The sequence below is a fragment of the Oryctolagus cuniculus genome, chromosome 14 (assembly GCF_051225735.1).
Source record: "Oryctolagus cuniculus isolate XC-2025 breed Fujian yellow rabbit chromosome 14, ASM5122573v1, whole genome shotgun sequence".
NCBI lineage: Eukaryota > Metazoa > Chordata > Mammalia > Lagomorpha > Leporidae > Oryctolagus > Oryctolagus cuniculus.
The window spans coordinates 88,537,853-88,565,113 of record NC_142880.1 but is presented as its reverse complement, the minus strand read 5'-3'; the positions used below and the strand labels follow the sequence as shown (position 1 = coordinate 88,565,113).

General features: G+C 42.5%; 1 long non-coding RNA gene across 1 annotated transcript; it reads left to right on the top strand.

Moving 5' to 3' along the window:
* Positions 1 to 27,261, top strand: LOC149122424 (uncharacterized). Its single transcript, XR_016220291.1, has 2 exons — positions 1 to 557; positions 26,543 to 27,261. It is a non-coding gene; the product is annotated as an uncharacterized LOC149122424 (long non-coding RNA).

Genomic DNA, 27,261 nt, shown 5'->3' with positions numbered 1-27,261 from the left:
GATGTCAAGCCACGGTCAACTTGTACCAGCCCGGAGAGAGGAGGAGGAATCTCTGGTCAGCTCTTGAGAACATTTCAGCTGGGGTTCTGGAATGGAATGTGGCACGGAAAGGCCAAACCAGACCAGCACATTCTGCGGAAGGTGGAGAAGGATTTGTTGATTGTTGTAAGATGGAGGCTGTTGACTTCCAGGGCCATCCTGTGTCACTCGTGCGTATGGTAGCTGTTCTCTGACTGAAGATGAAGGGCTGTCTCCTCTCTCTGTGAAGCGCTGTAAGCAGGCGAGGCTTTTGGCCCCGGCGGGAAATGCTCGGAGGAGTGCCTTCAGCTTGGACTCCTCTCAAGGACAGACTTTCAGCACATGCTTTTCCAAGGAGTCCTGGTTCCACTCAGTTCTGAACAGTGACAAGGGTAGCTGAGTTTGGATGCATTTGCTTCTGGTCTGAATAAAGCCAGGAAACCGGGGACATCAACATGGAGGCAAAAATATAAATGAAAGGCTGAGCTTACGAGCCAAAAATTCAGAAATTCAGCAGCAGGGACACTCCCTGAGAGCAGGTACTCTGCTTATTTTGTTCTCTGTTGTCTCCTTACACTGTCAACAGTATCTGGCATGGCTAGGACTCAAAGAATTGCTTTTCTTTTAAGATTTATTTCTTATTTGAAAGCAGAGCTAGGGGGTGGGGGAGAGACAGAGAGAGAGTGAGAGTGAAAGACATTGTCCATCTGCTGGTCCACTTCCCAAATGGCCTCAAAGGCAGAACTGGGCTGATTTGAAGTCAGGAGCCAGGAACTTCCTCTGGGTCTCCCATGTGGGTGCAGGGGCACAAGTACCTGAGCCATCTTCAGCTGCTTTCTAAGGCACATTAACAGGGAACTGGATGGGCAGTGGAGCAGCTGGGACTAGAACTGCTTACCCACGTAGGATGGGCACCCACTAAGCCACAGCACTGGCCCCTCAGAGAGTTGTTGCTGAATGGTGTAAACCACAGTGTATAATAAGATTTATGGATTGTGACAATTGATGGTTTTCTAGTCAATTTGGCAAGGCTCTTATGCCAGAAATTTCAAGAATTCTGTTTTACATATTTTAATCATACACAGGTCCTGTGTAAATATGCTAGATAACTATTGTCCAAATATACACACATTTCCATGTATATTGTGATTCGTGATCACTATTTTGTTGCCTATCCATGATAGACACATAGTAGATTTAAAAGTGTTTGCCTTAAACTAGTTCATTTATATCGCTTCGACTGTCCGCATTGGCAAGACTGGCTTCGTAGGTCTGAGTCTCATGCAGTTGGTTGTGCAATGTCCCTTGTTCAGAAGGACCCCTACTTGGTTTAGTGCTGAACTGTCACCATCTTGTAATTTTTAATAATTGTGAACAAGAGGACCACATTTGCATTTTATACTGAACCAAACAAACTATCTAGCTAACCCTGACAAAAGTGAAGACAGAGCGAGTGTAAAGAAATACCGTCTAATATCACCCGCATGTGCTAACAGCCTTAGGTGAGAAGAACAGCTGCTCGTTGCATAATATTGAAAGATATTAGCTGAGTCTTGCCCCTTTCTAATGACAAATACTCGATTCCTATGTATTTTGAGAAAGAATAATCAGGGATTTAATTCATGAATTCATTGAAATTCTTCCATTGTGAGTATCTGTTCCTGCTTTAATAGCTTTTCCCTGTCAAAATACTACTAATTTTCTGGGCCAAAAATATTTATAAATCACCCATATTTACTACCTCCACATTTTTGACAAAATGAATACTCTCATTCCTGACTATCCCTTTGTCTTGATTTGTATGCCATTTTAATATTTGTTCAAAATTGTGAAATTCAATAAATGCTATGTAACGCTTCTTTAAATTCCTCTTTTATTTTACAGTGACATATAAAGTGGTACATATTTATGGGATACCATCTGATGTTTCAGTACGTGTACACATTGTGTAATGTTTAACAAAGGGTTAAATGTTTATGATGAAATTATTCAAATTTGTCTTCTTTAATTTTTCTCTATCGTCATCCCACTGTGCAATAGAACACATCAAATTATTCCCAAAACCTTGCTCCCCAGAAAGTCTAGATAGAATGACACATATCATGCTCCTTGTTTTACTAGCAAATAGTCTGAAACTAGGCACAGGCTAACCAATGAGCAAATATCAAGGTAATGAAACTAACTAGCAACTAGTGATTTCTTTTCTACCACACACTAGTATACACGTAACTTTCATGTATCTCTCTTTTCTTTTTTAAAAGACTTATTTAGGGGCTAGTGCTGTGGTGTAGCAGGTAAAGCCGCCGCCCACAGTGCCGGCATTCCATGTGGGTACTGGTTCGAGTCCCGCCTGCTCCACTTCTGATCCAGCTCTCTGCCATGGCCTGGGAAAACAGTAGAAGATGGCCTAAGTCCTTGGGCCCCTGCACTGCACCCATGTGGGAGATCTGGAAGAAACTCCTGCCTTTGGATCAGCGCCGCTCCGGTCGTTGCGGCCAATTGGGGAGTGAACCAGCAGATGGAAAAACCTCTGTCTCTCTCTGCCTCTCCTTCTCTCTCTCTGTAACTCTTTCAAATAAATAAATAAATCTTTAAAATAAAAAAAAGATTTATTTATTTATTTGAAAAGCAGAATTAGAGAGAGGAAGAGGCAGAAAGAGAGAGAGAGAAAGTCTTTCATTTGCTGGTTTACTCCCCAAAGGGCTATAACAGCTGGAGCTGAGCCAATTGGAAGCCAGGAGCTTCTTCTTGGTCTCCCATGAGGGTGCAGGGGCCCAAGGACTTGAGAACTCTTCTATCGCTTCCCCAGGCCATAAGCAGGGAGCTGTATTGGAAGTGGAGCAGCTGGGACTCAAACCAGCACCCATATGAAATGCCAGTGCCGCAGGTACAAGCTTTATTCTCTAGGCCACAGTGCCAGCCCTCATGTATCCTTCTGAGTAAAAATTAAACTTTCTAAACCAATGTTTTTGCTCAAAAGATTTTGGAAGTTCCTATGCCATGCTTGTATACAAATGAATTCAAATCTTGTGTCATTACATACCAGCAACCTAAAAAAAAAAAAAAAAAAAAAAAAAAAAGTTGAGTGACACATAGCCAACTGGTGCTGGTCTTTTTGATAGATCCCATTTCCCAAAAGTTTCTCTCGATGCAAAGCCCACCAACTGCTCAGGACTTGTTTTGCTCCACCATGTCAATCCACTTGCAGCTCCTACAGCTTCCTGGGTTTGTAACTACAAAGGCAGTGTTGTGAGGATCTGCCTGGCCTGGGCAGAGCAGCCCCATTCTCACGTGCCCCTTGTCCATCTGCACATGGAGCAGAAAGTCGCTGTTCTATGTCCTGTTGGCGTAGACCCCACAGCCAGCTCCTTCTTCATTGCTTTAGACTCTATATAGGGATTTTCCTATGTTTTCTTTGTCATGGAGAAAAGCTTCTAAAAACTTTGCCTTCACTTCACACTGGGAAGAAGTGGGAAGAAAACAGATGGAAAGTAACAAGTTTCCTCAGTAATTGGATTGGTGGGGGAGTATTTTTTTTTAACTTTTATTTAATGAATATACGTTTCCAAAGTACGAATAATGGATTACTATGGCTTCCCCCCATACCGTCCCTCCCACCCACAACCCTCCCCTTTCCCACTCCCTCTCCCCTTCCATTCACATCAAGATTCATTTTCGATTATCTTAATATACAGAAGATCAGCTTAGTATACATTAAGTAAGGATTTCAACAGTTTGCTCCCACACAGAAACATAAAGTGAAAAATAATAGATGATTTTTTTTTTAATGATGATGAAATCAGATCAGACCTATTGTCATATTTAATCCCAGTGAGAGTCAAGTTGGGAGTTGATAGTTTCTTTTCTTTTTTTTTTTTTTTTTTTTTTTTACAGAGGATCAGTTTAGTATGCATTAAGTAAAGATTTCAACAGTTTGCACCCCCATAGAAACACAAAGTGAAATATATTGTTTGAGTACTCGTTATAGCATTAAATCTCAATGCACAGCACATTAAGGACAGAGATCCTACATGAGGAGTAAGTGCACAGTGACTCCTGTTGTTGACTTTACCAATTGACACTCCTGTCTATGGCATCAGTAATCTCCCTATGCTCCAGTCATGAGTTTCCAAGGCTATGGAAGCCCTCTGAATTCTCCGATTCTTATCTTGTTTAGACAAGGTCATAGTCAAAGTGGAGGTTCTCTCCTCCCTTCAGAGAAAGGTACCTCCTTCTTTGAAGACCTGTTCTTTCCACTGAGATCTCACTCACAGAGATCTTTTGCCAGAGTGTCTTGGCTTTCCATGCCTGAAATACTCTCATGGGCTTTTCAGCCAGATCCGAATGCCTTTAGGGCTGATTCTGAGGCCAGACAGCTATTTAGGACATCTGCCATTCTATGAGTCTGCTGAGTATCTCACTTCCCATGTTGGATCACTCTCGGTGGGGGAGTATTTTTTCAGACTCCATCTTTTTGGACATATTCAGGCAACACCACAACTCTGTTTCTTTCTTTTTTTTTTTTGTTTTAAAGATTTATCTATTTATTTGAAATACAGATTACACAGAGAGAGAAGGAGAGGCAGAGAGAGAGAGAGAGAAAGAGGTCTTCCATCTTCTGGTTCACTCTCCAATTGGGAGCAACAGCCAGAGCAGTGCCGATCCAAAGCCAGGAGCCAGGAGCTTCTTCCTGGTCTCCCACGTGGGTGTAGGGACCCAAGAACTTGAGCCATCTTCTACTGCCTTCCCAGGCCATAACAGAGAACCGGATCTGAAGTGGAGCTGCCGGGTCTTGAACCAGCGCCCATATGGGATGCCAGCACTTTGGGCAGAAACTTTACCTGCTATGCCAGAGCATCAGCCCCAACTCTGTTTCTTATTGGTTTGGTTCTTGTTCATGGCACCACATGCTTTGTGGGGTGAGATAATAGATGGGTGTCATTCTACCATCCTCCAGGGCCCAGAGAAGAGGGCAGGCTCACAAACCTTGACCTTGCTAGAGCAGCTGAGATACAAACTCAGGCTGCCACACCCATCCTGGCAAAGGGCATCCTGTCTATGCATTATTTTGAAAAGACACTGGATTATTTTTCTTAAAAAGGGAATAATTTAAAAAAAAATCCCTAGTCAAAAATAAGGAAAAATAGGAATGGGCATCGTGGCACAGTGGAGTAAGTCCCTGCTTGGGGCACTCACATCTGAGTGCCAGCTGGAGTCCCGGCTGCTCTGCTCCAATCTGGCTTCTTGCTAATGCATCCTGGGAGGCATCCATTGACGGCTCATCCTGGACCTCCGCTGCCCACAGGGAAGACCCAGATGAAGTTCTGAACTCCTGGCTTTAGCTTAGCCAGCATCTGGCTATTATAATCATTTGGAGAGTTCATCAGCAGATAGAAGATGTCTCTCTCTTGCGCGCGCCCTCCCTTTCTCTCTCTCTCTTTATCACTCTCTATATATTTCTTTGTCACTCTGCCTTTCAAGTAGATGAAATATTAAATAGACATTAAAAAAGCTAAAAAGAAAAGAACACAGTGAAATGACTTACCACATATAAACAGGTAACAAATAAGTAAGGTACCTCTGAGAGAATCAATGTAAACTGTTTACAGAGCTATTAATTTAGTCATAACAATTATCTTAAGCCTACACATCCAGGCGTACAGAAACAGAAAAATTAGGCCTACATGGAATCAGTAGACATCTAAAAATGTGTACGTATCTCATCATTTGCTGCTTTTGAATGATTTTTTTCATAAATCATTGTCATTGGGGAAATCAGTCTTTAATATGCTGCAAGCAGCTAATTCTCTTATTTTCAAGTCTATGCCACTAGGATCCAGATAATACAGCCGTTTTTTTCTCAGGTCTTTCAGGTTTTCTTGATGTCAAAAATATATTTTCTCCATATGTGCTCACCTACATTCAAAACATAAAACACTTACAGGCAACCTACGTACCTTTAGTAATGGATTTATGCACTCATTCCAAAAAGGGAAAAGGGAAAACAAGAGGAGGAGCTTGAAGGAATTTTGAGAAGTGGAGATATTGGGACTAAGTGGTTCCTAGACATGACCTTGAACAATATCCTTGCTTTCCAGACTGTGGAACCCTGAGGGGATGGCCCTGGGGAGGGTGGCATGCAGGTAAGTGTCTGCTCAGTGATCAGGGTGGCAAAGCCAGACAGCAGGCCCAGGCGTCTGCTGATCCCCGGTCTCTAACCAGCCATTTGGAAGGGCTGACAACCTATCTTGGCTGACAACCTATCTTTTGATAGCCAGTCATATATTGTTATAAATTATTATGTAGAGTTAATGCCTATTTTATTTTAAAGTCAGAGTTACACAGAGAGAGACAGGAGAGGCAGAGAGAGAGAGAGGTTTTCCATCCGCTGGTTCACTCCCCAGTTGGCTGCAATGGCTGGAGCTGAGCTGATCCGAAGCCAGGAACCAGGAGCTTCCTCTGGGTCTCCCACGTGGTGCGGGGGCCAAGGACTTGGGCCCTCTTCCACTGCTTTCCCAGGCCATAGCAGAGAGCTGGATTGGAAGTGAAGCAGCCGGGACTAGAACCAGTGCCCATATGGGATGCCAGCACTTCAGGCCAGGGCGTTAACTTGCTGTACCACAGCACCGGCCCCAAGTTAATACCTATTTTAGAGGAGAGGTTAGATTGTTTGTGTCTCATGGTAAAGGAAATTTTTAAGCACAAATGATACAAGCATCACAATTCCCTGACTGGCAGTTACCCACACTAGCACAAAGACGTCTGCTGAGCCGGGAGCAATACTCCTGAGCTGGGCTAATAAATTGAAGTCCTGCCAAGGATGATGGGAAAGGAGGAAGCACACATATCTTGGGAAGGTACGAACTGTACAGGGGGCTGTGGCAGAACAGAACAACCATGGCATGTGCAGTGTGCATATGTGTCATATGACACAGTAGTGTATGCAAGAGTCATGTGTTGTGTACAGTGCACACAAGTGTAGTATAATGTATGAAGTACATGCGTGTGTAGTATGGCATGTACACAGCATGCAGGTAGTTTGATGCATGCAGTGAGCATGTGCCATGTGGCATGAGGAGTGTACACATGTGTAATGTGGTGTGTGCAGTGTGTACAAGTGCATGGCATATGCACATATACATTTGTATTATGGTACATGCAGTGCATGTGACATGTGAATTACATACATGTTGTGTTTTGTGCATATGTATGTAGTATGATGTGCATGTATGAGCAATGTATATGTGAATCATGTGTACATTCAGCGTATACAGTGTAGTAGGGCATGTACAGTCTATATATATGTAATACACATGTGTAGTATAGCTTGTGTAGTAAACGTACTGCAATATGGAGCACATAATGCATGCATGTATAATATGGTAAGGGCAATGTGTCCATGTGGAGTATGGCTTGTGCTGTATATGCATTGTAGTGTGGCATGTGTGATGTATACATGTGCAGTATGGCAATGCAGTATATGCATGTGTAGTATGGTATGTATACTATGTTTGTATACATGTGAAATATGTTGTGTGCAGCATAGTTGGTATAGTATGGTGTGTATAGTGTATACATATGTAGCATGACAGCTGCAGTATGTATGTGTAGTGTGGTGTGTGTCGTATATAGATGAATCTTACGGCATATGTAGTATAATGTGGCATGTGCAGTACGTACATTTATGATATGGCTCATGCAGTAAGCTACATGTGGTGAGTACGAATACAGTATGGTGTGTCTATGCACTCTGCCCGGCTTGGGCAGGAAGCTTCTGTCGAGAAGTAGTGGCAGGCTAGGTTGGAGAAATCAGGGGGAGAAGGAAGTACAGCTCACGTGCTGTTTCCCAAAGGTGAGAATGAGGAGAACACATGTGTACGATGTCGGGACAGTCCTCTCCCTTTGTGGGCAGTGCCATCTCTGGCCCTCTGTCACAGCTTAGTGAGTGATGCTTCCTGTTGAGACATATTTGCAAGTAACTGAACATCATGACGCATCTCTCCTTAAGGAAAATGAAACTTTACAAACCTCTTAAGGATGCTTCTCCCCTAAAATAGAAGTACATTGTGTTTCATGATGAACGAAAGGTATCTGCACCTTGCATCTTACACAGGGTGAATCTTTGAACTTATGTATTTAAGAGGAACAAAAAGAGCTTGAAAAAAAAAATGGTTTAGCAATAGTAAAGGCATTTACAGATAAACTCAAGTGGAAATAGATCAGATTGCATGCAGTGACTCTGTGCTTCTGAACTAATTCATCAGGGTATCCAGGGGAGTCCGACTAGCACTTGGTCTTCTTAGGTCAAAATAAAGGCAAATCTTGGAGAGAAGCAGACTTGCCAGGCATTTTCTCTTTTCTCCAATGCCCTCAGGAATTCTTAGTTGAATTCTTACAGCCAGGCGATATGTTTAAGTGTTTGTCACCCTAATGCTACGATAGGTATCACAGCAGACGCTTCCAAGCAGAGGTACTTAAATAAGCAGCATAATATAAAGAGGACTGTGGTCCAGTGGAGGAAAGCCAGGACCTCTGCTTACCCTGGCTATTCGGTGCAGCAACGCTTAGTCTTAAAGTTGCCAGGCTGATGAGCAAAGCCAGACTTCCATTTGATAGCAATGGCAGGTCACAAATGCACTTTTGCCAGATTCGGGGTAAAACGAACCTAGGGAAATATAAAGAGCTGTATGTGCAGAGTCCAACGGCAGAGGCAAATCTCTCCTGGATGTGGCATTTTTAAAATGTCCCTCCTCCTTGCCATTTCCTACTGCATTTGTAAATTTCCTTGACCTGCACTGGCAACTAAATCTGGACAGAGTCAAATGCAGTCGGGAGACAGGAGAGCCAGAAACGTGGGGCCTCAAACGGCAGCATCCTCCCCTTCATCTGTGAACGAGGCGATGACGGTGCCTTCAGAGCAGTATTGCTCCTAGAAGTGATGCCAGAGCGCAGAAAATACTTTGCACAGACCACATTCCATTCACAGACACGGTCCTTCCTCCCTCTCCACGTCCATCCCTCCAGCCGAGCTCCGTTTTGAAGGATCCCAAAGACTTCTTCTAGCGCCTTCCTTGCCCGCTTGCTGGGCCTCTGTCTTCCTGTTGTTGAGAGCAGACCTACCCAGGCTGCCTCTGCTGCTGCTTTGTGTGACTTGCGCATGGAGAGGGTTGGAGTGAAGACAGCCACCCAGGAGTCAGGAGGAACGAAGCCCACAGAAGTGGCGGGAATGCGAGTTGCTGGCTTTCTATGGGGGACGTGGGCTCCGCTCCTATAATGGGGGTTGGGTCTGCCATGGGCTTGGATTGAGCCTCATTTGCTATGGGCGGGGTTTCTTTGCCTCTAGCAGGAGATAGGCTACACCTGTGCCTTCAATGCCTGCTTTGTGGATGAGGCTCAGTGGAGCCACAGGCCTTCTTTTCACCACATAAACCAGCCACGTGTGTCGGGGACCACGGTTTGCCTTCCAGAGACAGGTCTGGTCTGACAAGGGAGAACCAGCTTGCCCGTTGGCACAGCAGGCTCAGTGTGGAGATCCCAGAATTCTTTAGAGTCCACAAAGGTACTTCAATTGCTTTTGAAACCAGAAAGAAAAAATGAGATTTTAGGTAAACAGTAATGGTTTACTATATACTATCAATACATTTCTTCCCAGGCTGTCAAAATTTTATTATGTGCTTGTTTGTTTTTACTTGTTTATTTTTTGAAGGAAGGGGCCTACAAAGGCAGAAGTAACTCAAGGCCTCTGAAAACCATGTATGGCCCAGGGACTGCGCTCTGCCACTCTTCTTCTTGTTGCTGAGCTGGCATAAGCAGCTTTGCTAGTAGCACCCGCCGTGTGGGGAAGGACATTAAGACCCTCACTTTGCTTTTAATCTCAGGTCTCATTGCCACTTGATTCCTTGTGACATTGAGAATTTGCTCATCCACGAAGCTGCCCTTGATTGCTTGGCTTGCTTTTGCTCATTTCTTTTTGTCTGTGTTATTTTCTTCTCTAATTTCCATCTGACTATCAATCTATTGTGTCTGTTTTGTATCAAGTAAAAGCTGGCAGGCAAGAGAGGTATCTTAGGGCCCGTAATGTGCAAAAGACTTCCTCAATTGATCATGATCAACTTTTCCTGTCTCTTCTATATTTCTCTTTGCAAGTTTTGGCCCTACTTTATTTCCATTAGAAAATTAATAATTTGGGGCTGACATTGGGGTGTAGTGGAATAAACCATCACTTGTCACGCAAGCATCCGACATAAGGAATGCCAGTTTAAGTCTTAGCTGCTGTTTCTTTCCAACGTACCTTGTAAGGCAGGGAATGATGGCCAAAGTGCTGGGGGCCCTGCCACCCATATTGCAGACCTGGAACTCGGCCTGGCCCAGCCTGGGCTGTTTCAGCCATTTGGAGAATGTACCAGCAGATGGAAGATCTTTCTCCCACTCTCTGTTTTTCTCTTCCCTCACGGCTTTGTTTCAAATAAATAAATAAGTAAATAAATAAATTAATCTTTTTTAGGATACACAAAATAAAATGGAATTTATTAAGAAACAACACAATAGGTCTCTGAATTTATGGGAAAGCTGAAGAAACAAACTCGGAATGTGGGACAAAATTTGGAGTCTCAACAGCAGCAAAAATTCCACCCTCTGAAAACTTGGTGATGATGCTTCTTCCATTGTCACTGGGTACCCGTTCCCAGGACAACAGGCCTTATTGCCAGCACTACCACCAACCCTAGACACTCTGATATTCCTTCTTGCACCTTTTTCCCTGACTTAGGGGTCTGTTTGAGCTGATTTTGTGAACATAATTCTAAGGCATTCCACCAGAATTTATTGATTGATTACTACATTTAAGTTCATATGCTTGACCCTGGGGTTCATAAGTCTGTATAGAAGGGTACTGGGTAGGGTTCGGTGACCATTATGCATCGAATTGTATCTCCCCCAAGGTTGTAGGTTGAATCCCTTGCCCCCAGTACCTCAGAATGTGAACTTATTAGGAAATTTCAGATGCAATTAATTAAGATAAAATCATTAGGGTAGGCTCTATTCCAATATAATTGATGTTCATGTACATAGGAGAAATTTGGACACAAAGAGACGCACACAAGGAAAATGCCATGCGAGGATGAAGACAGGCCCTGGATGATGTTTGCCAAGAAATGCCATAGATGGCCAGCAAGCCAGCAACAAGGCAAGAGGCATAGGGCAGACTAAGCCACCGCAGTCTGAGGGAACCAGCCTTGCTGACTCCTAGATCTTGAGCTGGTAGCCTTCAGAACTGTGAGACAATCCATCTCTCCTGTTTAAGGCCTTCAGTTTGTGGTTCATGCTATGACAATCTTAGGGAACCAACTACCTGAGCCCCTCACAGGAAACAATGGTAACAAATAATTGCTGCTGAAATAAATGTGGGCTCTAAAAAAGGCAGTTATTATGCCAAAAGAAGACATCATGAAGATACTGAAGCCTGTTAAATATTTCCATTCTGGAAAATGAAATTTATCTTTAAAACTTCTCCAGGCAAGCTCCAGTTCAGTTTTGCTCGTCATATTTGGAAGAGAGGGAAGTTGGATTTTTCCATTAACACCTCCCGCTGCTTTCCTCTCCTGCCTGGGTGGGTGGTGACCACGTGGCTGTCAGCCTCTTCATACCTCTTAGCCGTGGTCAGTGTTGGCCTTCTCTTGCTACTGGCTTTGGTGTGGCCCTTTCAACAGCCTCCTCTGCTGACAGATCTCCTGCCACCACGGAGAGAATTTTTGCCCAGGTTGTAGCAACCTGCAATAAAGGGATAAATATAAGTGGAACTCTCTGTACTTTTTCATCATAGAAATAGTCAATATTTAGTACTCAGATGATACACTGCACTCTTCTCCGAATTACTCTGCAGGAAGCAATTTTAAATATATCTAGGTCTCAAAATAAACAGGACATAATGGCTTCAGATCAACTCTGGAGTGGAGAGGTGACTTGGCAGAGCCTTCTATGGCATGACAAGTAGTGGGGCCAGTCTCCTATCCCAGTACATGGGTATGACGATGATAGATTTTCGAGGGGCCCAAGATGTTTCTGGGACTGAAAGATCTCTGATCTTAACATAGGATTTTCACAATGTCTGCGGATATCCAGCCTATGCAGACATCTACAATGCTGCAAGTAGGAAAAAAAAAAAAAGCACAATCAAAGTGAGGCTCAGATTAAGGTTGAAACATGCAGATAACTAGATCTAGAACTGGCAGCCTAGATGTTTTTTGGAATAAAAAACCAACCTTAGAATGAAGTACAATATTCAGGTTAGAGAATTTATCTTCTTCAAGAAAAGAAACAACCAACAGCCAGATGCTCAGAATGTATTTGTTCATTCACTTCTTTCATAACCAAATGCATGTAATTTGCTGAACAAAATGGGCCTGCACTGTTTCTCCTGGTGGTTCTCAAAGGACACAGGGGAGGAGAACACAGACAATTGAGACAGCGGAGGACAAAGGAGAGAGGCAGGAGCTGCTGTGGGAATTCACACCATCTTAGTTTTCAAATGCTCTGAGATTTCTCCTAGGCTTCTGGAATAAACCTGCTGCCATTACTTTTAGGGTCAATGGTGTATAAGTAAATGGAACAGAATTTTTAGATACCTGGCATATGATAAAATGCTTCCTAAGTTAAAATCACTGTGGGCATAATCTAATCTTCCCTTGGGGGTTTAGAAAGCCAAGACTAGGAAAATACTGTTCAAAAATGAGTTCACTGCATTTACTGCTGATTTCTCAATAGGATCTAGTGATTCAAAGAAAGGGAAACTGACATTCTTTGGCTTTAAAAGCCTATGAAAATGTAGAGTTTAGCGTAGATTTTCTCCTGATTCTTTGAGAAAAGTGATGACTTTCCCCCTTCAGCTGGATGATCAGCAGGTCCTGAGGACGCTCCCTACAGAGCATATCTCAGATCCCAGTCATTTCTCTACCTGCTCTGCAACCACCAACACCTCACACAGTATCGCGCTGCAGCTGGGTTACTGTGGCTGCTTCATTAACAGATCTGTTTTCTCTTTGAACATCTCCTGCAACCCCATGCACTTTTGAGTGAGCTCTTAAAGATATAAATCATGTCACATCAGCTCTTCCTTGTAAGTGTCACACTGCTTCTCATCAAGCAGTGTATTCTCACTGGGACATGCAAAGCCCTTAGCCTCAGCCTGCGTCTCCCGATTTCTGTCTTGGACTCTCTCCTTTACCACGTGGTCTTTCTGTTTCTCCAATACACATTCCTACCTTGGGGCCTTCCCAATAGCTTTTGATCTCTCTTCCTAAAATCCATTTCCCTTATTTCTCAAATGGACATTTCTTGTCCTTTGGATTTCAGTCTAATTGTCACCTCTTCAGAGAGAGTAGTCACCCACCTACTGTCTTACTACCACCTTCAACTTTCAGTATGGCATGTAATACTATCTCGCATCTTTATCAATTGCTTTTATCCTCCTTCAATTATTTCCCTTTACACAGGACTGTTAGCTCCATGATGAAAGAGACCTTGTCTGTGTTGGTCAATGATGGGCACTCAACTGCCATCTGTTGCATTACTAAATGTATTCCTGTTTTACTGTTTGCTCAGGGTATTGGTCAGTTCCATTCAAGTGGCAAGGAACACGGGTTATGCTAAAGTTAATTTTATTTGTAGAAGGCACTAAAGAAGAATGGGTTTCAGCCTAACGAATTCCCAGCCAGAATACAGGGACTGCAGAGTTGTTCACAAAACTTCTCTAATCCCAGAAATATGTTCAGTTAGTATGCGTTATTCAGAAAATTTTAAAAAATGGTTTAAGGAAGTGGATAAATGATCTACACTGATTTGACCATTACACACTGTATTCATGTATTGAAGTATCTGTTACACTGTACCACACTAGCATGTACTTTTTTTCATTTTATTTGAGTGACTGAGATGATTGATATGTAGATAGATGGATAGATGGATGATAGATAGATCTAGCTGATGGTTCACTCTACTCCCTAAATACACACAGTAGTCAGGGCTGGTCCAGCACGAAGCCAGGAGCCAGGAACAAAACCTGGTTTCCTCATGTGGGAGGCAAGGACTCAAGCACTTCAGCCATCCTTAGCTTCCTCCCAGGGTATGCATTAGCAAGAAACTGGAATCAAGAGTGGAGTCTGGACCCCAACTCAGGTATTGAAGATGGGATGCAATAAACCCAAGCAGTGGCTTAATTAGTATGCCAAATGCTTTCCCTTATCACTATTATTTTATGTTATTATTATTTATTTTATTATTTATTATGATTATTTTTAAAGTATGCTTTAAAGTATGCATAAAGGTATGCTTGTTTACAAACTTAAGAAAGTGGATATAAAATTGTCTGTAGGTTTAGGCAACGATGCTAAAGCTTCAATGTTTGCGGCTTGGGAGAATGGTGCATTTGTTTGTAAGACTTTTTCAATACAGCCTCAGTGGAAGGCAGTTTGGCTCAGCTCTTGTCAATAAATTTGCATATGTGAGCAAACAGCTGTCTACAGGGATATTCATTGCATTATGATTTGTAGCTGCCGAAGTCTGGAAATAGCCTAAATTCCTATGAGTAAGAGACAGATTAAATCAATTATTGTACTCACTTAAAGCAGAATGCTTTATAGTTATTAAATTGAAAGAGATCAATCTGCATATATTGAGGTATTAAAAATGCCTCCATATATATACTTATTTTTCATCTGCTTATGTGAAAAATAATTGTGGCCTACAAAAAGAAGGCCTAGCTGGGGTGGGAAAAATTTTATTCTTTAATTGTAAGCTATTTTACTATTTTTTAAAGTCTTATGCATATATTGCTTGGAAAATAAAATCAAAACCTCATTTATCATACTAAGAAAAAGATGTGTAAACTTGATTTCCACTGAGTTTAGAAGAAATAGAAAAGGAATTTGAATATTTAATGTTTCTTATACTGAGAAGACCAAACCTGTCTCTAGCTAAAGAAAATTCTCAGTTTTTACCATTATATCAACTTAGTTTATGTTATTTATAAAAGGAAGGACTTAAAAACAGAAAATCCTTAAATATCTTTCAAGGATTAAAAGAATTTACTATTCAAGAAACTACTTAGAATCAAATTGAATGTTTCCCCGAGGGAGAACTAGTTGGGCAAGGACTCTCATCATGTCACTGGGCTGTCCTGGGCATTCAGCATATGACACATGAATTATGGAATTCTACAATTAATGTCAAGAACACTGTGTATCTCTGTTCTACTTTAGCCGCTAAGAGTGAAGGCAGAATGAACAACCAAGGAAGCAGGCTTTTGGCATAGAGATCACGAGGTTGCGTAGGATGCCCACATGCCACATCAGAGTGCCTAGGTTGGAGTCCTGGCTTCAAATTCCCATCACAGCTTCCTGCTGATGAGCTCCCCGGGAGATGGCTGGGGATGGTTCATGTACTTGGGTCCCTGCCACCGCTTAGGAGACCAGGATTGAGTTCCAGGCTCTTCCTTTGTCCTGGCTTAATCCTGGCTGTTGCAGGCCTCCAGGGAATGAACCAGAAGGCTGGGAGACCTTGTCTCTGTATCATTTTGTGTTCCATCTCTGCCTTTCAAATAAATAAATAAAAGGATTTAAATATAGTTGAGATATTGAGCTTACACTGCTAACATGACCCTTATCTTCTCTGGCTTGCTTTAATATTTACTCGTATAATAATTGCTAATCACTTAACATATTAAGAAGATAGAGCATTAAAGGCAAACACATTTCTTCTCATGACAGAATTGTCAGCTCACAATTTTAGGCATCTCAAGTGTTGCAAACACATAACAATGGGGAAAAATCCCCACAGATAAGATTAAAAAAAAAAGACATTTATGTGGACCAGGGTAGAACAGCTGGTCAAAATCAAAGGGAACTTTGGTCGGGACTTTGGGGCTCTGAGTCTTGACAATAAAGACAGTGGTTTTTTTATCCCTGTGTGGCTACTAAAGCTAAAATGGCCTGATGTTAAGTGAAGAGTATTGTACTGGAGCCTATCCAACCTCTTCAAAGTAGAGGCTGGCACAGGGTGGCCTCAAATATACGTGAGGCTGGAAGGAAACTGTTATCTTTCCTTGTTTTGAGCTGTAGGGTCTGCAAAGCAATGTGAATAAGGAAGCAGGAGGAGAAATACAGCTTCAAGCTCAGGAGTTGAGCCAAACTTTCAGTAGCTTGGGGCTGGACAGGCAATGTTTTCATAATTTTCTAGCATACAGGAACTGAATGCAAATTCTACCATCAGATATCTATTTTTTCAAGAGTAAGAGTTTAAAATATGTTATCATTCATAATCATTGCTAATAAACCATGAACGGACATGCAGAGAATGGAACCCACAGAAATAGCATGAGCCATCAGGAAGAAGGGTGATTGTGGACATTATTAAAGTGTATTCATGTGACAGATTACATGTTCCAAGAATCACAGCAGCATTTCCAGTCCGTGCTAACAGAGAGTGTTTCCACATGACCATTCAGAGAGAGAACCTATTTTGCTAACCTTTGAACTGTGGGCAGCTTGTGGCTCCATTAACGACCAGGTTTATGTGAGAGTGGCAGTTGTGACTTTCAAGGCTAAGGCAACATGACCTCCGTCTGCCCATCTCTTGCCTGGGACATTGCCCTGGGCACCCAGGCACCACACTCTGAGTTCCCAAACTATTTCACACAGAAAAACCAAATGGAAAGAAATGGAAGCCCCCAGACAAGAGCCAAACTGCAATGGAGAGAAACTATCCCTAATTTGCCCTGCTTCAGGTTCTGACCCACAGAGTTCAGGAGCATGATACTAATATTTGATGTCATTCCATTTTGGAGCAATTTGTTATAAAACCACATTGATTGAAATGGGATAATTCACTATGGAAAGTTAAGATTTTGGTAACTAATAATAATATTAAGGAAAATGCTGATAGTGAATAAAAGTTTGGCAGCTAATTTGCTTGATTTGAGAGAAAGCTAGAACTCATTAATAAATTGGGGCTTTGAGAGCCTTACAGTTATAAGTTTTTAGCTTAACTTTTTAAGACAAATATTCAGAAGACTAGACATTCAATCAAAGTCCTAGGGGGCAGGTGCTGTGGCATAGTAGGCTAAGCCTCTGCCTGCAGCACCAGCATCCCATATGGGCACTGGTTTAAGTCCCAGCTTTTCCTCTTCTAATCTAGTTCTCTGCTGTGGCCTGGGAAAGCAGTAGAAGATGGCTCAAGTGCTTGGGCTCCTGCACCCATGTAAGAGACCTTGAAGAAACTCCTGGCTTCAGATCAGCTCAGCTCCAAACATTGTGGCCATCTGGGGAGTACCAACAGATGAAAGATCTCTCCCTCTCTCTCTCTCTCTCTCTCCCCCTCTCTCTGCTTATAACTCTTCTTCTCAAATAAATAAAATCTCAAAAAAGTTCTACTCATCAATGAGGTGAGAAGTATAATAAAGAAAACTTCATAAACACATACAGAGGCAAAAAACATAACAATTATTAATTCACATTAATTATACACATTTCTTTTCAAATTATTGAAATTCTTGTGGACCTAGCTCACAATAAATAAAGAAGATTGAGAGATAGGAATAACATTCATGTCTCAGATTTTTAGATAGTATAATTTTCATAAAGTTTTAATCTTTTCAATTATTTGATTCATTAGTTATATTTGAACATTTATAGCTTTAAAATATACTTCAGATAAACAAAGATCAGATTAAAATAGTTTCTATTAGATCATGTATCATGGTATTTTAGTTAGAAAATGGTAGCATCCCAGTGATCAAGAAAAGTGACTCTCTAAATATACTGGAAGAATGTGGTAGGGGATTATTCTTTTTCTTTTTTTTTTTTTTTGAAGGATTTATTTATTTATTTGAAAAGCAGAGATACAGAAAGAGAAGGAGAGAGAGAGACATTATCTTCCATCCACTGACTCACTCCCCAAATGACCACCACAGCTGGAGCTGCACTGATCCAAAGCCATGAGCCAGGAACTTCTGGGTCTCACATGGATGTCAGGGTCCAAGGACTTTGGCCATCTTCTACCACTTTCCCAGGCCATAGCAGAGAGCTGGGTTGGAAGTGGAGCAGGCAGGACTCGAAACAGTGCCTAAATGGGATGCCGGTGCCACAGGCAGAGGATTAACCTACTGCAGCCCAGGGAATAATTTTAATATCTAATGTGATAATTGACTCATTAAGGAAGAGAATGGTAATAGACTTCTCTCAGCTAGGAACAGTTGTTTGTTCATCTATCTTATTTTTACTCAGAACAGTTAACAAAAAATAGCTACTACTTGTTACGGAGAATATTTGGTTCAATTTGTTCACACATTTTTCAAAGGTTTTTTATTTGGGGCTGCAGCTGTGGTATAGTAGTTAGTTAAGCCTCCACCTGCAGTGCCAGCATCCCATACAGGTACCAGTTTGTGTCCTGGCTGCTCCACTTCTGATCTAGCTTTCTGCTAATGGCTTGGGAAAGCACTGGAAGATAGCCCAAGTCCTTGGGCCCCTGCACCCATATGGGAGACATGGAAGAAACTCCTTGCTCCTGGCTTCAAATAGGCCTAGCTCCAGCCATTGCAGCTATTTGGGGATTAAACCAGTGGATGGAAGACCTCTTTTTCTTCCTGTCTGTCTGTAACTCTGCCTTTCAAATAAATCTTTTTTTTTGAAAGATTTTTTTTATATGAAAGATAGAGTTACAGAGAGGAGAGATGGGAAGAGATGAGGAGGGAGGGAGAGAGAGAGAGATTTTTTTCCATCTGCTGTTCATTCCCTAAATGGCTGTAACAGGCAGGGCTGGGCCAGGCCAAAGCTGGAAGCCAGAAGCTCCACCTGGGTCTCCCAGGTGAATAGCATCTCCTGCTGCCTTTCCCAGGCCCTTAGCAGGGAGCTGAATCCGAAGTGGAGCAACAAGGACTCAAACCAGCGCCCACATGGGATACTGGCATTGTAGTCGGTGGTGTTACCCATTATACCCCAGCACTGGCCCCTGCCCACACATTTTACTAATTATTTACCATTGTTATCCACATCTCCTCCCTCCTCCTGTGGTTCCATGGGATGCAGTAATGCATGTTTTGCAGCTCATTGTGGAACTGGGAAAAGAGAAGCAGATGTTACAGCTCTCTGCTTCTCAGCAGTGTGCTCTGTCTCACTCTTCTCACTCTGTGCCAGTGGGATCTGGCCAATATGGTGGCCAGCAAAGAAAAATATAGATGAGGATGCCAGAGAGAATTGTGATGGGTTTGCTTGTCTATGTTTTCCCAAGTCAAGAGAACTTTCCCTTTTCCTTCAAGGAGAGTAATAACACTTACTACTTTTTACTGAAAGTTGATGTAACTATAAATGTTCTCTCTCTTTACTCAATCTGTACACTCTTTGAGAGGTGGTATTCTATGAATCTTAATATTTCCAGCTTTCAATATGGTATGGGCACATAGTAAGTATAAAATGGTGAGAAAATATATACTATGGATGAGAAGGAAACTTCCTCTATAAAAAGAGATTAAGAAGCCCATGCAAGGAATTGAGTGATAGCAGCAGAACAAGACAGCACAGGCTTTGCTCTCCTGCACTTCCAGGCTCGCCACACTTTGCACAGGACCACCCCTGTAGGTACAGGAAGCACATCCACGCTCGGGAGCCTTGAGACCCTTCCTGGCACTGTCTGTGTTCTGCCCACCTGACTTGTGGGATGATGTCTATGGGATCTGGTGGATATAAGATACCATAACCATGAACCAGGTGGCTTTAGTGTCTACCAACAATTGCAAGAAAGAGAGGCAATTTAATGCAAGGTGTACGATGGGTGCAATTCTGAGGCTCTATTTGCAATTATGGTAGTTTTTAATGGAAGTGAACCATTTCATCCTTCCATCTGTAGCTCTCTATCCATGGAACAGTCCCAGGTATCAACCCTGAGAGATGACTTCCTATTTGTCATTATTATAAGCATATGTGTTTATCTAATTTTACATACCATTCCTTTTTAGCCTCCATATTAATAATTCAATATTCGGGGGTGTATTATCTCCTCAGAGCCCATAGACAGTAGGTGGTAAGTTTTCTTCTCCTAAGCGTCATTCCTTTTATATTTTATAAGCTTCCCAGTTTAAGACAAGGATGTTCAAAGAACACTAAAAATCAGTTGGTAAGAAAATTATAAGTCATGAATAATAGCACAATTCCCCAGTTACTTCCCCTGATTGCTTAGACTTTTACTTTTTTTTTTTTTTTTTTTTTTTATTAGAGAGAACTTACAGGTTCATTGATCAGGACATGGCTTTCTCCCTTTCAATCATATCTTCTAAAGGTCTTGTGAAGTTTTCTGTACTTTTTTTTTTTTTTTTTTGTCTAGCAGACAAGAAGGACAGGGGAGAAGTGGTGGCGAGAGCAGCTGAATGGGAGTGTTGATTCTGATTGACAAAGAACCGCAGTGTGCGGGGAAACAAAGGGACTCTGTGTGGGAGGGAAGCGTGTGACCAGCTGCCCCAGTGCGGTCCAAGCAGTTCCATTTGTTAGTCTACTCTTCTGGATTTTCTTCCAGATTCTGATTGAACCTGGCTTTCTCAACCCCTCCCCTCTTTCCCCAAGTCATTGTCAGGAATCAGAGCAAGCCGGATATCTAACAACAACCTCAACAACCTTTCTCTAGAATACTGATTCCCAATGCGCTTGATCATGGAGTCAATCAGCCTGACATGGGTCTCCTCTTACAAAGTACGTGCTTGCACTGTTTTAAGGTTATGCTATCATGTACCTGATAAAAGTCACAAAATACAAGACAGATGCGAAAAAAGAGTCCCTTGCACTCTGCGCCTCTTCTTGAGTATTGCTGGGATGTTGTTATCCTATTTTGAAGGCTCCTGACTAAATGATAGCTGGGAGTTGACCAAAGGAGAACATCTGAGGAGTTGCATCTTTCTTTGGAAATCATCTGGAAATAGGACAACTAGGCAACTTCTTGTTTCTGTATACTCTGGAAAAAAATCATGCAGGAAAATGCCCCCAAATGCTCCACCCCAACTTTTTAGAGACCTGACATCTAACCCCAGTCCTTCATTAACCATTTTCTATGGCTCTGAGAACACCATTTAAACTCAAGGGTGTTGTCACTGGTAAACATAATCACTGTTTCTCCTAACTGCGGTAATCTTCGCATAAAGCAATGAGTTTGCAGTAGTTTTGTAAAGAGCAGCATACAATACAAATATAACACAGTATTTCTATGATTTTTGAATATCATGGGAGGAAGTGTTATCCCCTCACCGCATTGTCAAAGCAAAACTAATCCCACACAGATTTCCTTGCCTGCCTTTTGTATTCCCCTATGCTAGAAATGGTCATTGGTGAAAATTCAAGTTTTAGATCTGAGTGGATACTTTTCCTATTCTTCCTTGGAAGGTGTTAGGAATATTACAGAGATGATGAGGAATCAAAAGAAGATCATCTCAGCTAGAGTTATACTTTTATGGATTAAGAGAAAAGGCTGAGAGGCTAAGTGATGAGTCAGGGGTCACATGTGAATATGAGAGCCAGTTAGAAGCTATTGCCAAAGCCAAAGTTGACCCATAATGCTCCTACAATTTCTATTTTTAAAAGATTTATTTATCTATTTGAAAGAGAATGAGAGAGAGAGGGAGAGGGAGAGGGAGAGAGAGAGAGAGAGAGAGAGAGAGAGAGAGAGAGTTGGATTTTCCATCCACTGGTTTACTCCCCAGATGGATGCAATGGCCACAGCTGGGTCTATAAAAAGCCAGGAGCCAGGAGCTTCCTCGGGGTCTCCCACCTGGATGCAAGGGCCCAAGCACTTTGGCCATTTTTCTCTGCTTTCCCAGGTACATTAGCAGGGAGCTGGATTGGAAGTGGAGCAGCTGGGACTTGAACCAGTGCCCATATGGGATGCTGTTGCCACAGCTTAACCTGACACACCACAGCACCAGCACCTGATCCTACAATTTCTTCCTGTCAGTGCCACTTTTGAGGGCTGACCCCATCATCACAGTTTTCTAGCAAATCATTCATAACTCTGTGCGGGCGCTACCTCTCAGGAGTGGAACATGCCCTGACTAATTCATGCTCTGTCTCTATTCTGCATTGCCAGCCAGTTTCTCCCTTCCTAAGACCTGGAATCTAACAAGTCAATTCCACACTCCTGTCTCCCCCCACCACACTGTCTCCAATTCTGTCTTACTTTTATCTGACTCCTACTCTGACCATTTTGTCAGCTCTCGGGGATGGTTTCTTGTCAAGAAACAGTTGTGGCATGGCTGCAGAGGTGGCTACTCAGGTTGTCGGAGAAAGCACCTGCTCCTTCAAAGCCCTGACAGCTGTCCCATGAGTCATGCTGGCTACACAGCCTTTCACATAGGGTAAAAGTGAGAAGGTAAAAAGCACCTTCTCACAGAAGTCTCGCACCCGCAGTAGGTGTGATTATGTATCAGGCAATAATGTAGACATGGGTGACAGAGACAAGGCAGAGGCTGGCTGACTAGGCATGTTCCCCTTGGAGGCGCTTTCTTTGCTAAGTCTTGTTCCTCTGAACAGGAGAGTCTTCCTTTATTTATTTATTTATTTATTTTGACAGGCAGAGTGGACAGTAAGAGAGAGAGACAGAGGGAAAGGTCTTCCTTTTCCGTTGGTTCACCCTCCAATGGCCGCTGCGGCTGGCGTGCTGCACCTCACTGATCAGAAGCCAGGAGCCAGGTGCTTCCTCCTGGTCTCCCATGCGGGTGCAGGGAGCACTTGGGCCATCCTCCACTGCCCTCCCGGGCCACAGCAGAGAGCTGGACTGGAAGAGGGGCAACCCGGACAGAATCCGGTGCCCCGACCGGGACCAGAAGCCAGGGTACCGGCGCTGCAGGCGGAGGATTAGCCTATTGTGCTGCCACGCCGGCCTGAGTCTTCCTCTTTCGTCTCTCATTTTTCCTTGTGACCCCAGCCACTCCACCTCCCAGACCTCCCACCCAAGGCAATCTCTGATCTGACGTGAAATCGTGCTCAGGTTATATTCCAAGTGGATCTCATTTTCCCTAACTTTGGTCATCTTTAATTATTTCTTTTTTTCCTCTTAGAAAACAATATTTAGGGGCTGGTGAAGCGGTGTAGTAGGCTAAGCCTCCACCTGCAGCACCAGCATCCCATATGGGCTCTGGTTCATGTCCTGGCTTCTCCTCTTCTGATCCAGCTCTCTGCTAATGGCCTGAGAAAGCAGTGGAAGATGATACAAGTACTTCAGTTCCTGCATCCACATAGGAGACCTGCATGAAGCTCCTGGCTCCTGGCTTCAGATTGGCCCAGCTCTGGCTATTGTGACCATTTGGGGAGTGAACCAGTGGATGGAAGACTTCGCTCTCTGTCTTTCCCTCTCTCTGTCTGTAACTCTACGTCCCAAATAAATAAATAACATCTTTTTATAAAGAAAAAAAAAGAAAGCAGTATTTGCTGTGCAATGGTAGTTAGGTCAGTTTTCTAGAAAACAGTTTATGGATACATAGATTAATATTAATAATATAGAAAAACTGAAGGGAAAATACATTCACCAGACTAGTGACAACGATCTTTTTTTCTGACATATTTAAAATATTTTTGAGGTAACATATTTTAGAATACAAGATAGACAAAGGTTTGATGAATGTACTGACTAAAAAGTTCAATCATGAAAACTAAAAGGTAAGAGTTAAGCAGGACAATATGCAAGGGTTATAAACAATACTCAAATGAAAAGACGTTCAACTTCATTCATATAAAGTGAATCTTAAAACAGTCACAAAATCATTAATACTACAATGATATATAATTCCTACCCATTTGTTTGACAAAGATTTAAAACAAAGTTTGACAAACCCCCATATTTACAGCAAAACTGATATCCATAGCCATTTCTTTCTTTTTTCTTATTAATTTTAGCTCCCACATATAAAGGAGAACATGTGATGTTTGTCCTTAGGTATTTAATGGAAAATAATTCTCTGCAAGTGAGATATTAAATCTCAGAAGCTTTGTTTCTAATGGGGTAAAAACAAATTATTGAGCACTTTTAATAAAGTGTCTGAAAATGAAGCCTTTACCATAGGATGAACAGCCAGAGAAACAAGGCCAAGGACTGGCAAGAGTTTTTGACATTTCTATTCATTCTTGGTTTTGTTTTCATAAAATAGCCACTTGTAATATCCTTGTAATAGGATCAGAATGTAATAGGATCACCATTGTGACATTTGAGAACCAAAAATAAAACTCTATTGGGCTGGTGGTGTATTGGGAAAAGCTGCCGCCTGCAGTGCCAGCATCCCATGTGGGCTTTGTTTCGAGTCCCGGCTGCTCCACTTCCAATCCAACTCTCTGCTGTGGCCTGGGAAAGCAGTAGAGGATGGCCCAAATGCTTGGGCCCCTGCACCCATGTGGGAGGCCCAGAAGAAGTTCCTGAATCCTGGCTTCTGATCCACGCAGCTCCTGCTATTGCTGCCAACTGGGGAGTGAACCAGTGGATGGAAGATCTCTCTTTTTTCTCTCTCTCTCTCTGCCTCTCCTCTCTCTGTGTAACTGTGACTTTCAAATAAATAAATAAATTTTTAAAAAAAGTAAAACTGTTTAATGCATATATTTATATATATTAACAGTTTGACTTTTAGGAATATCTGGCCATTTAAGTATTTATGGCACTTGATCTGTGCATGGAAGAAAGATCTTACATTTCTCAGTTTGGTTTTTCCCCACCTGAGAGTTACATGGTGTATCTGACACCAAAGCACCTAGCCAGGCCCCCAGCACATAGCAGGTGTTCCAGCTAACCCGAATGATGGTCAAAGCCAGGAAAACTACAGTCAAGAATTTGGAATGCTTTTCTTTGTCTAAATGTTAATGTTAAACACGAGGTGAACTCAAGTTTTAAAAAGAAAAAGGAAACAGAAAATGATGAGTTAGGAGGGGAGAGGAGTTAGGATAGCAGACAATAGCACTGGGAGCTGCTCCAAAACATTTCAAGAAGTGCGAGAAGTGAAAGGCCAGTGCTTCCTGGAATGTGTCAAAAGACTCAGCAGACAAGAAGCCTCCTGAATATTCACGGAAAGGAAGCGAATCTTGAACACAGGAGACCTAGGAGGGCTAGAGGTGGGCTGGGAGGTGCCTGTGGGCGAGGAAGGAGCCTGGGTTTGCCTCACCCATCATCTCCTCGGCCTTTGCTCCCATTCTAGACCCCACACATGGGCTCTCATTCCAGGGAGTGGACTGGGGGCATGAGGTAACTCTTTTTCCAGGCTCATTCCACTGGAGTCCACAGAGAAGCAGGAGGGAGTAACTTTATGCTTCTCCACCTCTCCCTTACCTCTGCCAGAAGTTAAAAAAAATATTTGATGGCAGAAGTTAAAAAAAATATTTGATGGCACAGAAAGCAGGCTTTTGGATTGCTAAACTCTGACACTGCACACAACCTTTCCCAAACATGTCCGCTGCTGGCGTTCGCTAGCGAAGCTTTTGGTCTGAAGACACAAGTATGTGTGTGTGTGTATGTGTGTGTGTGTCTGTGTAGAGGGAGCGAGCTATATCCTTCGGCCAGATGCATCTTGCTAACAGGTTTTCCTAATTTCTGAAGGTTACTGGGTTTACACTAGGGCATTTGGCTTAGTACAAATGCTAATAGGTGAATTTCTAAGATCATATATTTAGATATAAGGTAAAATAAATCAACAACAATAGCGACAAAAATCTATTCCGATATTCAAAACTTACTCTCAAGGCTACTTTAAAAAGATTTCACAATAAAATTAGTGCTTTAGAACTTGCAAAGGTTTGTTTTACAAACACTTGGAATATTTCGCCAGCCTTGATCAAACACTTTCGCTTTCTGTTCCTTCACTGCTGCACAAGCGTTAGTTCTTTCTTTAAAGACCTCAGAAGCCCCACTCAGCCTGTCTGATAACCTATCAACCAGAGTTTATAGGCACAGGTGATTTGCAAAACTCTAACTTTATCCCAAAGCATTCATTTCCCCCAGTTTCATTTGCTGCGCTGGAAGAGCTGGTTGAAAAGAAGCACAGAAGGCTTACAGCTACTCTCTGCAGTGCAGTAGCCACGAGTGGTTATTGAGCCCCTGACATTCAGTGAGTGTGACTGCAGAAAATTTCAATATGTTTGAAACATACTTTTCAATTTGAGGTTCATGAAATATAAGTACAGAGCTAATGTGTTTGATAAAAAGTCAGCTTCAGAATTGGTTTGCTGCGAGTACAAATTACATACCAGCTCCCAAGCCCTTTAAAGGAAAAGAGCAATCGTACGAACATACATTTGTAATTTGGTGTAGGAATGATAATGCTTTCTATATGTGGAGTTGAATAAAATACTGTTAATAACATACTGTTAAAATTAATTAATTTTGCCTCATTTGACACCTGTGGTGTGGCCACTGGAAAACTTGGCACGATACACATGTGATGCTCACTTTGGATTTTTATTTGATAGTTCTGTTTCAAAGGGAAGTTTTGAGTTGATATGAACTTTTTTTTTTTTTTTGACAGGCAGAGTGGACAATGAGAGAGAGCGAGACAGAGAGAAAGGTCTTCCTTTTCCGTTGTTTCACCCCCCAAGTGGCTGCTGCAGCTGGCGCACTGTACTGATCCGAAGCCGGGAGCCAGGTGTTTCTCCTGGTCTCCCATGCAGGTGCAGGAACCAAGCACTTGGGCCATCCTCCACTGCCTTCCTGGGCCACAGCAGAGAGCTGGACTGGAAGAGGAGCAACCAGGACAGAATCCGGCGCCCTGACCGGGACTAGAACCCGATGTTCCAGCGCCGCAGGTGGACAATTAGCCTATTGAGCCGCGGGACCAGCCTGATATGAACTTTTGTCATTCATACACTTGCCTAATCATCTCTCTCTGGTGATAGATCTCAATGTTTCTCTGGCTAGTATTTTTTTTTTCTTAATTTTCAAAGAGAATCACCTAAATCTTTAAAGGGACATTGAGACTGGGGAGGGAAGCAGAACGAGACAAAGATTGTAGCTAGTGATCTTTCCCCCATGAACAAACAAATGCAACTGCTTCCTATTAGAGTCTCAAAACCACACAAGGTCTAAGTCTCAACTGAAAGCTGTATTTAGTCACTGAGAGAGTGAAAGAAGCGGCAATTACAGCAAGGTGAGAAGGAAATTGTATTCTGACCACTTTTCCATGACACTGTATAGGAAAAACTGGAAATGGGAGAGGGATACTGCAAGAATAAATAAATTATGACTTTC